General features: G+C 35.4%; 1 long non-coding RNA gene across 1 annotated transcript; it reads left to right on the top strand.

The window, feature by feature from the left end:
- The first annotated feature begins 4,267 nt into the window (after positions 1 to 4,267).
- Positions 4,268 to 7,561, top strand: LOC128556137 (uncharacterized). Its single transcript, XR_008370423.1, has 2 exons — positions 4,268 to 4,316; positions 7,231 to 7,561. It is a non-coding gene; the product is annotated as an uncharacterized LOC128556137 (long non-coding RNA).
- Positions 7,562 to 12,340: the final 4,779 nt, after the last annotated feature.

The following is a 12,340-nucleotide window of genomic DNA, read 5'->3' as shown; positions in this document are numbered from 1 at the left end:
CAGATAATGAATTTGTCGAACATTGGAAACAAAAAACCTTTATGCACCAGATCCCTATGTGAAAGGTCCATACCACGCTACATGGAGGATGTTGGGCAAGTGTCATGGCAGATCTTATCTAAGCAGTAATTATAACACTCGTAGTGATTTTTTTTTCTTCCTCGATTATACGGTTAGTGTCATGCGAACACAGGCCCAAAAGTCAAGCGGCAGGCGCCATTCAGCGGGATGCCATAACCACGTTTGGTGTAGCGACGTTTGGCGGGCCGGCATTTGACGGTGCGACGTGCAGCGGGGCGACATTCGACGGAGCCCCATACCGACGTTCGGGGAAGGGGGGACGTTTTCGGGGTTCCATAACCACTTGTTTCGTTATGTCGCTCCGACAGAACGAAATAACAAAATGGCAGAAATCAGCCATCATGCAAAAATAATGGTAGCATACAGAAATCTGTGAACAGCATTCCATTTTCATCGTATGTGGAAAACTACTTTCGAATATATCAAAACGGTGTGACGAATAGGAAATGATAAACGGTAGACATGTGATACGAATATTGAAGTTCAACATGAATTAGAGCTCTATTTCGTCTTGCGAATGTTGGTTGATCGATAGGTCTGTCTGTCATGTGACTCAAAAAAAGAACAAGAGGGTCATGATGACCCTGGATCGCTCACCTGAGTAATATGAGCTACATGTTTCAAATGTCAAACTGATGCTAAAATATTAAGAAACTAGGTCAGTAGGTCACATTCATGGCCACTGAAGTCAGTTTAAGACCGGTGTGCAAAACTGTATTTGTCATTAAAATTTCAAGGCTATATCTTTAAAAACAAAACAAAAGAGTAGGTCAGTAGGTTAAGGTCAAAGTCAAATGACTCCTAATTACTTAGGGTCATCATGTAATTATACTAATACAGTCTAGGAAATATGATAAGAATTTTTTAAAGTATTTTTTGCCTATATAACTCATAAAACAAGTGATCCCCGAGGCAGGGCCTCTTTTCACCCAAGGGGCATAATTTGAAAATACTAGTTAGAGAACCACTAGGCAATGCACAATACCAAGTATCAAATGCCTAGGCCTTGAACTCAGACAAGATTTTTTTTTTGTTTTGAGCATTTTGACATTTATTGTTTGAACAAAAAAAAAACACATTTATCATTGACAATTACCGTTCAAAAGCCAAAATTTGAAATGAAGCAGTTCGTAAATAGCATTTTTCATTTTGCATTAACATTTTTTGCAGTTACCATTGCGCATTGGCCTTCCTTAGGCATATAGCATTTGGTATGTTGCATTTTATGTAAAGTATTTGGCTTTTTTTTTAATTCTTGTATAAGTCTATGTAAAACTTGGGACCCCCGAGGTAGGGCCACTTTTCACCTATGGGTAATAATTTGAACAATCTTGGTAGAGAACCATTTGGCAATGCTACGTACCAAACATCAAAGGCTTCGGTCTTGTGGTTTCAGACAAGAAGATTGTTTTCCCTTTATAAATCTGTGTTTAATTGGGACCCCCGTGGCGGGGGCCTCTTTTCACTCAAGGATAATAATTTGAACAATCTTGGTAGAGGACCACCAGGCAATGCTACATACCAAATATCAAAGGCCTATTCTTGTGGTTTAAGACAAGAAGGTTTTTAAAGTTTTTTTCTATACAAGCCTATGTAAACTTGGGACCCCCGAGGCGGGACCTCTTTTCGCCCCAGGGGCATAATTTGAACACTACTAGATGATGTTACATACCAACTATCAAAGCCATTGACCCTGTGGCCTTTGACAAGAAGATTTTCAAAGTTTTTCCCTGTATAAGTCTATTGAACAATGTGACCCCAAGAACAAGGCAATGTTTGACACTATGGGGATAATTTGAATAATCTTGGTAGAGGAGTGCTAGATGATGCTACACACCAAATATCAAAGCCCTAAGACATGTGTTTTTGGACAAGAATATTTTCAAATTTCCCCTATATAAGTCTATGTAAACCATGTTATCCAAGGGCGGGGCCAAATTTGACCCTAGGGGGATAATTTGAACAATCTTGGTAGAGGACCAATAGATGATGCTACATACCAAATATCAATGCCATCGACCCTGTGGCCTTTGACAAGAAGATTTTCAAAGTTTTTCCCTGTATAAGTCTATTGAACAATGTGACCCCAAGAACAAGGCAATGTTTGATACTATGGGGATAATTTGAATCATCTTGGTAGAGGACTGCTAGATGATGCTACACACCAAATATCAAAGCCCTAAGACCTGTGTTTTTGGACAAGAATATTTTCAAATTTCCCCTATATAAGTCTATGTAAACCATGTTATCCAAGGGCGGGGCCAAATTTGACCCTAGGGGGATAATTTGAACAATCTTGGTAGAGGACCACTAGATGATGCTACATACCAAATATAAAAGCCCTATGAACTGTGGTTTTGGACAAGAAGATTTTTAAAGTTTTTCCTTTCGGTTTCCATGGCAACAAGACTTCTGCAGGGAATTAAATTCTTTGAACAACTTTGAAAGGGGACTACCCATGGATCATTCCTGTGAAGTTTGGTGTAATTCTGCCCAGTGGTTTTCAAGAAGAATATTTTTAGAAACTGTTGACGGACGCAAGACGGACGGCGCATGAAGCACGACGGACATTGAGCGGTCATAAAAGCTCACCATGAGCCTTTGGCTCAGGTGAGCATAAAATTCAATCTGTCGGTCGATCAACCATATGGCTTCCGAATAAAAAACTACGAGCAAAGTATCGGACGTTCACCGCTTGGCTACATAATAAGTGATATTTAGCGTTGTCTCTAGCGGAAACTGGAGACCGAACCGGCAATGGTCGTTATCGAAATCCAGTTTTAATCATAGAATAGTTAAGTCGAAATGTCGAGATACATAGTCGAAATTATGGAGTATTATATATTTAAGAAATAATTTATAGGAAGAGAGTGCTTTAACACTATTTATGCACGATGGGTGGTTATATGTAGGGCGTAATAATTTGTAATAATTACTTGTAACGTATTACCGTTAAAATATAGTAGCGCTCTTTCTTGGTCGCAACAAAAACTTTGACGTCACCGCACATTAACGTGACGTCATTTTAGCGTAAGAGTGTTTTAACAGAGACAAGCATATTAGAATAGTTAATCAAATTCTCTAGTAACTTAATTCGAAATGTCGATCTAGTAAGAAGAAATTTCGAGTAAGATAGCTCAAACTCTTTGAAATATGAACTTAGGTAGGTACGTAACTGTAACTCGAAATTTCGAGTTCACATACTTCATAAAGTAACACGTAGATAGCACTAATGCTCTAGCCTGTTTAATACGGTCAAACTACATTTAACTATTTTAAAGTTCTGCTTGATTTTTTTCTTACCTTTATCTTTGTTGGAAACAAGTTTACACAAGTCTGAATTTAAAAAGACTTCCTGTTGATATCTAACATTATTCAAATGCATACATATATATGCACAACTACACTCTTAAACGATGCAATTCCCGATAAGATATTAACAACCAGATTCGTGAAAAATATATGCACCATGATACATCACTTGAATATATTGATATGCTCTTGCATACAACTCTTCATCGGGATAGACTAGAAATGCGTATATATATGAATCCTCTTACCCGTACTTGTTGGCAGCAGGGTATATAGGTAATTAACAGATGTCTTGATAAAACAACCACTCTTCATAGTTTATAAAATTTATTAGGTATAGCGTGAACGACACTATTACAAGACAACACAAAATAAAAATATGTTCCTTGAATTAAAAAAAAAAGATAAGCTGGTGCTGTTTAAAGGGCCGAGTTGGCTTTAATTTGGATGACATCATCTCTATGTATATTGTGTCTTGTTTGTTTCTTGTCAGTACTAATTAATGTACTGTCTGTTATTACCTTATTTGGCATTCTCAATTTTATATGTATTAACTTCGTTATTCCTATCTCATTTTATACTTTCAAATTTATTCCTAAGAATCCTCTACCTTGATAACAATGTATATATTGTTTTGAAACACTCTGTAAATAAACCTGGCAAGAAAATTAAACTAGCCTCAATTGTCCTGGCAGGAATATTTGGGCTCATATTTCGACTTATTTTATCAGCAGCAATGCCATTGTCGTAGTTGGGTCGTGTTGTCAATAAGAAGGTAAGACAGCTTTGCGAATTATACTAATCCTCTTACCTATATAGTCCAACTCACTTGAAATTTTAGTGTTCTTTGTCCTCAATCTATTAGTATATACAGCGCATGCGCAATATAACCTGGAGTCAAACAGAAAGTGCAATTTACGCAGGTTAAACTTTTTGAATTATTGTCGTTTTTTTACATGCTGTAATAAAGATGAAATATAATTTCTTATGAAGAAAATTATATTTTACAACTCTGCATACTGCTTAATCAAGTTTGAAAATAATTTTTGACTCAATAAATTAATTTCTATTTGTTTTACAGTAAAAAACATGTTTTCCATATAGTGTTAAACTAGAGCTTTAGTCATCATATACCTATGCCGTACAGTTAGATCACTTTAAATGGCACAACTAACTGTTATATGTAAACACAATAAGAGTGTATTTATATAAGCGATGCCATTTCGGGATAGACTCGGATAAAGTACTAGTATATTTGCTGTCTTTGTTTGTAGTTCGATTTATGCAAGATAATTTCAAGGACAAAGATAAAGTAAATAGTTTTATTACATGTTTGTCAGTGAATTATCGAAGTATTAGAATGAAATATATCTGTTATTTTCACAATGAAAAATCGTTAAGACACTATAAAATTGGAAAATTTAGCCAAAGCATGAAACATAAAGAAAATGTGTTTGTTTTACATGTAAGATCAAAATATCTTTCACTCATGAACGCCATAATTTTACGTTTTCACTCTTGGCTATGTCTCTCGTAAAAAAAAATGCATCTATGTTCACTCATGAAAGATATTTCAATCTTATACTAAGCAAACAAATACCCTCTATATTTAGTTATCCCCCGCCGTAGAGGGAGGGTATAGTTTTGGCATTAACTGTGCGTCCGTCCATCTTTCCGTCCGGAGCCATATCTTGGAAGTGGTTTAGAATATTTAAATAAAACCTCATGTGTATGTTCACCACTATAATGAAATGCGGCACGTCAAATTTCAGTCAGATTGCCCAAGTAATAGAGTTATGGCCCTTGGTAGTTTCTAGTGTTAACTATAAATATGGCAATTTCTGCTATATTTGACCTAGAACTGTGAATCTTAAATTGAATTTAGATCACCATAATGTGGTAGTGAGCACACAATTTCGTCAGATCTCTTTAGTAACTTCAGAGTTATTGTCCTTTAATTGTTTAAAATCCACAAACAGTTTGTACTTGTATATAACAAACTAACCAATTCGTAAAATGTTATCAAACATCTTTCATTTCTATCCTTGGACATTTATTAGCAACATGTGAAGTTGTGTACCAACAACCGGTCACCCTCAACGCCCTGGTCACGCCCTCCCCCTCTCCACCTCCGACCACATTTTTCTTTTCAATTGCTTAAACCTTAAACCTTTCATGAAAATTTATCAACATGCATAATTGTACCCTTCCCCCCACCACCTCGCTCTTTCACCCAGTCACCACCGCCACCCCGATTGTGCCCCCCCCCCCCCCCCCCCCCCCCCCCCCCCCAAAAAAAAAAAATCCCTTCAATACTTATTATCAACATGTGACAAAAATGTCAAACCTTCCATGAACATTTATCAATATGTGAAGTTTTAATCCCCGCCACCCCCTCCCCCCCACCCCCCACACACACATACACACCCGTCACCACCAACGTTCCATATTTCTTACTTTATTGTGCTCTCTTAAGGACATCTGTTCTTTTAAGTTCAAACGTAATAAAATTAAAGACTCTATGGTTCTCACTCAGTTTGGCTAGAATGCACTTTACTGGTACGCACTTCCTGCTAGGATTGTAAAAGGCAGGATGTGCTCATTACAATCATTTAAATAAATTGTAACAATAATCTATTCATTAAAGAAAAAAGATATACGGGGGTGTGGGGGCAGTAGCCCCCATAAGAATAAATGGGGAGTATTTATTTAATGTGCGTACCGGTAAAGTGCAGGTGTCCCCTCAGTTTTATTAACGTTTCGGCCTTAAAGCCTTTATCAAAATGACAAATTCCGAGAATTACTCTACATCATGGCGTCTCATAATATCTGAGTATCTTTGTTTGTTTTAGCTTTTTGTTTGTCATATATCTATGGTATATAAATTTTCATTGTCCTACCAACGAATTGATTAGGATATAATTTTAAGTTGTCTCCCATGATAGCATTGGGACTTCACTAGCTTGATGTGTTTCTGCACTTTAAGTCTTTTACCTTTTAATCATATCTTCATTAGGCCAGAAGACAGTCCTTGTGCATCATAAATGTGTATCACTTTTTAGCGGGATCTGACGTTGACGTTTAATAGCGTTACGTCAGTTCCGGTTTTGTATTTCAAATGTTGTTATATTATGAGACGCCATGATGTAGAGTAATTCTCGGAATTTGTCATTTTGATAAAGGCCTTAAGGCCGAAACGTTAATAAAACTGAGTGAGAACTATAGCGTCTTTAAACATTTGGTACCCCTTAGGGTAAATACTGTGTTGTAATAAAATTAGTTGCTTCTTAGTAACATCCTTAACACTTTTACGGATATATGTCTTTGCCATTCCTCACCACAAACCCATCAGACGGGGGATACCAATTCATCGAATTTTCTTGGGGTTTTTTCCATTACAAAGAATTCACGTGTTATTCCATAATATGCCATTAACATTATCACGTTAGTACAACCGAAAATATTTATCTCAAAAAGTTAATAATAAATTGCAAGCAAAACTATTTCAAATATACCCAGGCTTACAGGTCTGGATACAAATGTATTTAGTTTGCTATTCAAAGTATATGCGAGCTTTATCACTCAAACTAATACCCATATTGTTCTGTTCAACTAACAATTTAGATGTAATGTTAATTGTAGTATCTATTACATAAAACATCCCTAGTTTGAACTTATCACAGCGTTGTATTTGTGGCACTTCAATCAAATTTTACAGTACACTCCTGATTTATTCCATTTGTTATAATAAGCATCTTTTCCCCGATTCAATAATCAACACGAAGCATTTGAGGGATACCAACTAGTTTAGATTCATTGTGTCAACATCTTTTATAGGAATGGGATCGTCTAGTAGCAAACAAAATTGGGCCGGTCGGGTCTCATATTACCCGGAGGTTGACAAAAATGCAAATGGTTTGATTGCCACGAGTCGCACTATACTGAACGAAAAAGAAATAATGGAAGACTCGAGAGAGAGCATACTACTAGTCCAATCCTACAAAGTTCCGCTTAACAATATCCCAGGAATATGGTGGTGGTTTTATCACAGATTTGTCGTATTTAAAACGAATAGTTGGTGGTGGTCCATAGAGAAGAATGATACAGAAATAATCATACAAAGAAGCAAGAATGAATCAGCAGTTAGAGACAACATTCTGGGCCAAAAGAGAAGTGGAGGGGCACAAATAACACTAGAAATAAAGGATTCTTCAAATGTGAATGTAAAAGCCCTTTTAGAGATGTTGGATGTAGAAAACGAGACGTTTAACAAGTATCATTTGCTTGAAAGCAATTGTCAAGCGTTTGGAAAGCGCATTTTTTAATACATCCGGGAAAAAAGGCATGACGAGAAAGATAGCGTAAGTTGTTTGTAAAATACACAAAGCATTCACATATATCAAATATAAGGACTGTGTACACCATATACTCAGTGGTATGTTAATGGTCAAATTGTTTATATATAATGAACAATGAAGAAAACACTAGACATGTTTTGGGAGTATTAAAAACTGCTCATTTACAACCTAAACTTTGCTAATTTTGAAGTGTCGGAGGTGAGACTGGGTATATTTACATGTAAGTGTGCAATTCGTGTACCTAATGAAATATCGCCAAAATAAGCGCCAACTAGAAGTAGAATTAGAAATGTCTCACCAACATAAGTGACTGAATATGCCATAAAACCTTGAAAACGGATTTTATAAAGCTGAATGCTAGTATTTTCTCATGCATTTAGATTACTGATACAATGTAAATTAAATTGACACTTCATTTAAAAGAAGTTTTCCTATAACCTGATAAACGTTTACCTTGTTTTACTTCAAGATCATATTACTACTTGTTGTACGAGTATTGTTTCTCACACTCTTTTTTATGTGATGTTTTCCTTTTTGATACTTATCTTCATGACAAACGCGAATTTGTACGAGAGGGGTATTTCTAAAGCTTTTTGATGGGTAGATATATTTTGTGTTATAAAACCTTTTAAAATGCAAAAAGAAAGCATATTGAAATGCAGGACTGGAATTTGTTTAGGTTTGAAAGCAAAGCTGACATACCTGTTTTTGTGAACTAAATTTGGTGTTTGTTTTACGATATATTAAGTACATAAAATGTGATATATATTGTGACCTATTTGCACTTAAAAGGCTATGTATTATGAATTTTGTTAAAAATCTTTATGTCCTTTTGGTGATACCTTTAACTATAAACGAGCTGATGAGAATTTCACATTTGAATAAGCTCTCATGTGATACTTGCTTCTTTATGACCACCATCTGTTTATTTGTCATGTCTTTTAGCAATGTGTTTGTGCATTTGTGTAGATAAGGATATGTAATCTTAACATAATTGTATTTTTGTTATTATATAAACTCAGATAATTTAGTATTTATGAATTATGCAGAATACTAAGTGGTAATTTGCTTTTTAACTATGTACTAATGAAATTATTTTACTTACAACACTTGTTTTCAGTAGTCGATTAAAAAGCTCAGTCAGAGCTTATGTTGTATTGTTATATGTCTTGCTGACTTAAAATAAAACTTATCTTGTCTACAAAGAAAAACATGGTGTGATTATCAGTCGAAAAGAAAGCTCATTGATAAAAAATCCAGACGGTGTAAAGTGGAAGTCTCGGTTGATCTCTCGTTGACAAAGCTTCTGGCAAAAAAGGCATACTTGAAATAGCCGCCGAATTTCCTTCTATACTGTTTTAGTCTAAGGACGGTACATTCTTGCCTAAAACCTTTGTTTTTTTGTCGATTTCGGGCATGCACAAACAGGGGAAAAAACGTGTACAAAAAAGAAGATTCTCGTGAGCACGCGCTGTTGGTGAACGTTTTGAATATGCTGTTGCGGGTCCAACGTAAACAAATCATGGATCCCGAATCAATTTTGGCCGAAGTCGAAAGGTCCGAGACTTATGAAATCTTTTCATTTGCATTTCTATTAAAAATATCATTTTTCAACCTAACCTTACTTTAACTTGTAATAAGTGCTACCTCTCTTGATACGCGACTGCATTGACGTTCTGTTTTATTGTATTATTACGCGTATTTGACTCAAAGTATGTTTACATGCCGCGATTTAATCCCTGAAAATGATAGGCAAACAACATTTACAAACATACAATTTCGATTTTCAAATTAATTTGAGTCGAGAAAGTTGACATGCTAACTTTAAATCTTACACTAAAACTTTTAAAAAATGTTTGTGTCTACTTTACACATCTGGGCAGTCTACTGATATAGTGATGGTGTGTAATGTAAAGCATAAACATGACGAAGCGTTAAGTTTGAAGGATTTTTCCATAGTTAATGAACAATTGAGGAACAGAAGGTATTTATTATATATTTTTCAATTTATTTGTAGATCTCACCAACCATGTTTGAGATTATAAATTCAATCTAAGTTGATTATATCGATGTTGGAAAAATTCAAATTTTTGTGTTTATCAAACTTTAATTGCGATGGGTTGGGGTGCAAAGCAAACTTTTCTATGTTATAGGCCTAGAGATTTCATTTCTAACGATATGAAGAATATAGGTATCGATACCAATTTCTATTACATGATAATGTTTACATTTAAAAAAGCGTAAGGGACAGACTATTAATTTAAACCAAGCAGAATTGTGTTCTGTCGGCACCTCACTACACCTGCAAATTGTGTAAAGGCAGGATGCAATTTTCTCATAATTTCTAGCCTCTAAAGCTAAAGTTCCTACCGATATATATCGGAAAGAGGGGAAGTCAAACTTATTTTACATCTATTTAATATTACAGAAATTACCACATCAAGAATATCCGTTCGACATGTATAAAAGATGCACTGTTTCTGTAGGCCCTGGAAATGCATAAATAAAACATGTGTCCATAACAACCTGAAACGGCCGACTTCGATCGGCTAATGTCAGCTGAATAGTCTTGTTTTTTATTCGATATTTCAAGCATTTTAGTTGTGTTTTATGCAAGAATAGTGATAACACACGTATGTTTCGTGAAACAACATCTGCAGAATCCATTGGGCTATGTTGGCTACGGGCTCGTGCACCAACAAGTCCCTTGGGATTCTGCAGATGTTGTTACACAAAAAAAGCGTGCGTTAACCCTGCAATGTCATACACACAATGTGTTTCAGGCTATATTTTTTTCAAATGCTGTTATCATGATTTTACCTGAAATTAATGCAAACCAATTTTTTTTATAGTTTTATATAGCTTCAATGTTCCGTTCTAAATGGACCAATTACCAAAGATGAAGTAAAAGGCTGCGTTTCATATAAAGCTACGCAAAGTTTCATGTGGGCTCCCGGAAATTCCTATTATAGAAAATCTTCGAAGTAATACCTGTACTGGATCTGCTATCTAAGTCGGTTAGCTACTCCGGTGACAGACCCTGTGTCCCTGGTGACTGTTGCAAAGAGGTGAAAGTGACCAATTATACCCATTACAGTAAAGGGATATATCTATTTATTTCTTTAAAGTCTCGTCATTTACAAACATAAAATACACAGACATAAAGGTATGTATATACAATAAAACATGTAAGTGGTCATTCAAAGTGAATTATGAGATAGGGCATAAAATTGGCCCAATTTGGTGACACACTTTGCATTTGTTACAAGAATAACATCAAGTAACAAGATGTAACATTAAGTAACATGTAAAGACGTTTAAATAGTGTTCAGTAGCATGCAGATAGTCGCCTACAAAAAGACGCCTCTTTTCAAACACACGTAACATAAGTAACATCCATGTAACAGCCTTGTAACATCCTTGTTACATCTATATAACACTACTAAAGACGTATCTTGGCCAAATTTAAGAAATGAGGTGTAACATGTGTAACATTTTGACTACAAAACCACGCCACTTTTTAGACACACGTAACATAAGTAACATCCATGTAACAGCCTTGTAACATCATTGTTACATCTATATAACACTACTAAAGACGTTTTTCGGCCAAATTTAAGAATTGGGGTGTAACATGCGTAACATTGTGACTAGAAAAACACGCCACTTCTTAGACACACGTAACATACGTAACATCCATGTAACATCCTTGTAACATCTTTGTTACATCTATATAACACTACTAAAGACGTTTTTCGGCCAAATTTAAGAATTGGGGTGTAACATGCGTAACATTTTGACTAAAAAAACACGCCACTTCTTAGACACACGTAACATAAGTAACATGCATGTAACATCCTTGTAACATCTTTGTTACATATATATATCACTACTAAAGATGTTTTTCGGTCAAATTTAAGAAATGAGGTGTAACATGTGTAACATTTTGACTAGAAATAGACGCCACTTCTCAGACACACGTAACATAAGTAACATCCATGTAACAGCCTTGTAACATCCTTGTTACATCTTTATAACACTACAAAAGACGTTTTTCGGCTAAATTTAAGAATTGGGGTGTAACATGCGTAACATTTTGACTACAAAAACACGCCACTTCTTAGACACACGTAACATAAGTAACATCCATGTAACAGCCTTGTAACATCATTGTTACATCTATATAACACTACTAAAGACGTTTTTCGGCCAAATTTAAGAATTGGGGTAACATTGTGACTAGAAAAACACGCCACTTCTTAGACACACGTAACATAAGTAACATCCATGTAACAGCTTTGTAACATCCTTGTTACATCTATATAACACTACTAAAGACGTTTTTCGGTCAAATTTAAGAAATGAGGTGTAACATGTGTAACATTTTGACTAGAAATAGACGCCACTTCTCAGACACACGTAACATAAGTAACATCCATGTAACAGCCTTGTAACATCCTTGTTACATCTTTATAACACTACTAAAGACGTTTTTCGGCCAAATTTAAGAATTGGGATGTAACATGCGTAACATTTTGACTACAAAAACATGCCACTTCTTAGACACACGTAACATAAGTAACATCCAT

The sequence above is a fragment of the Mercenaria mercenaria genome, chromosome 4, assembly GCF_021730395.1.
Source record: "Mercenaria mercenaria strain notata chromosome 4, MADL_Memer_1, whole genome shotgun sequence".
NCBI lineage: Eukaryota > Metazoa > Mollusca > Bivalvia > Venerida > Veneridae > Mercenaria > Mercenaria mercenaria.
Note: the sequence above shows the minus strand (reverse complement) of the source record. Positions and strands in the feature narration are given on the sequence as shown.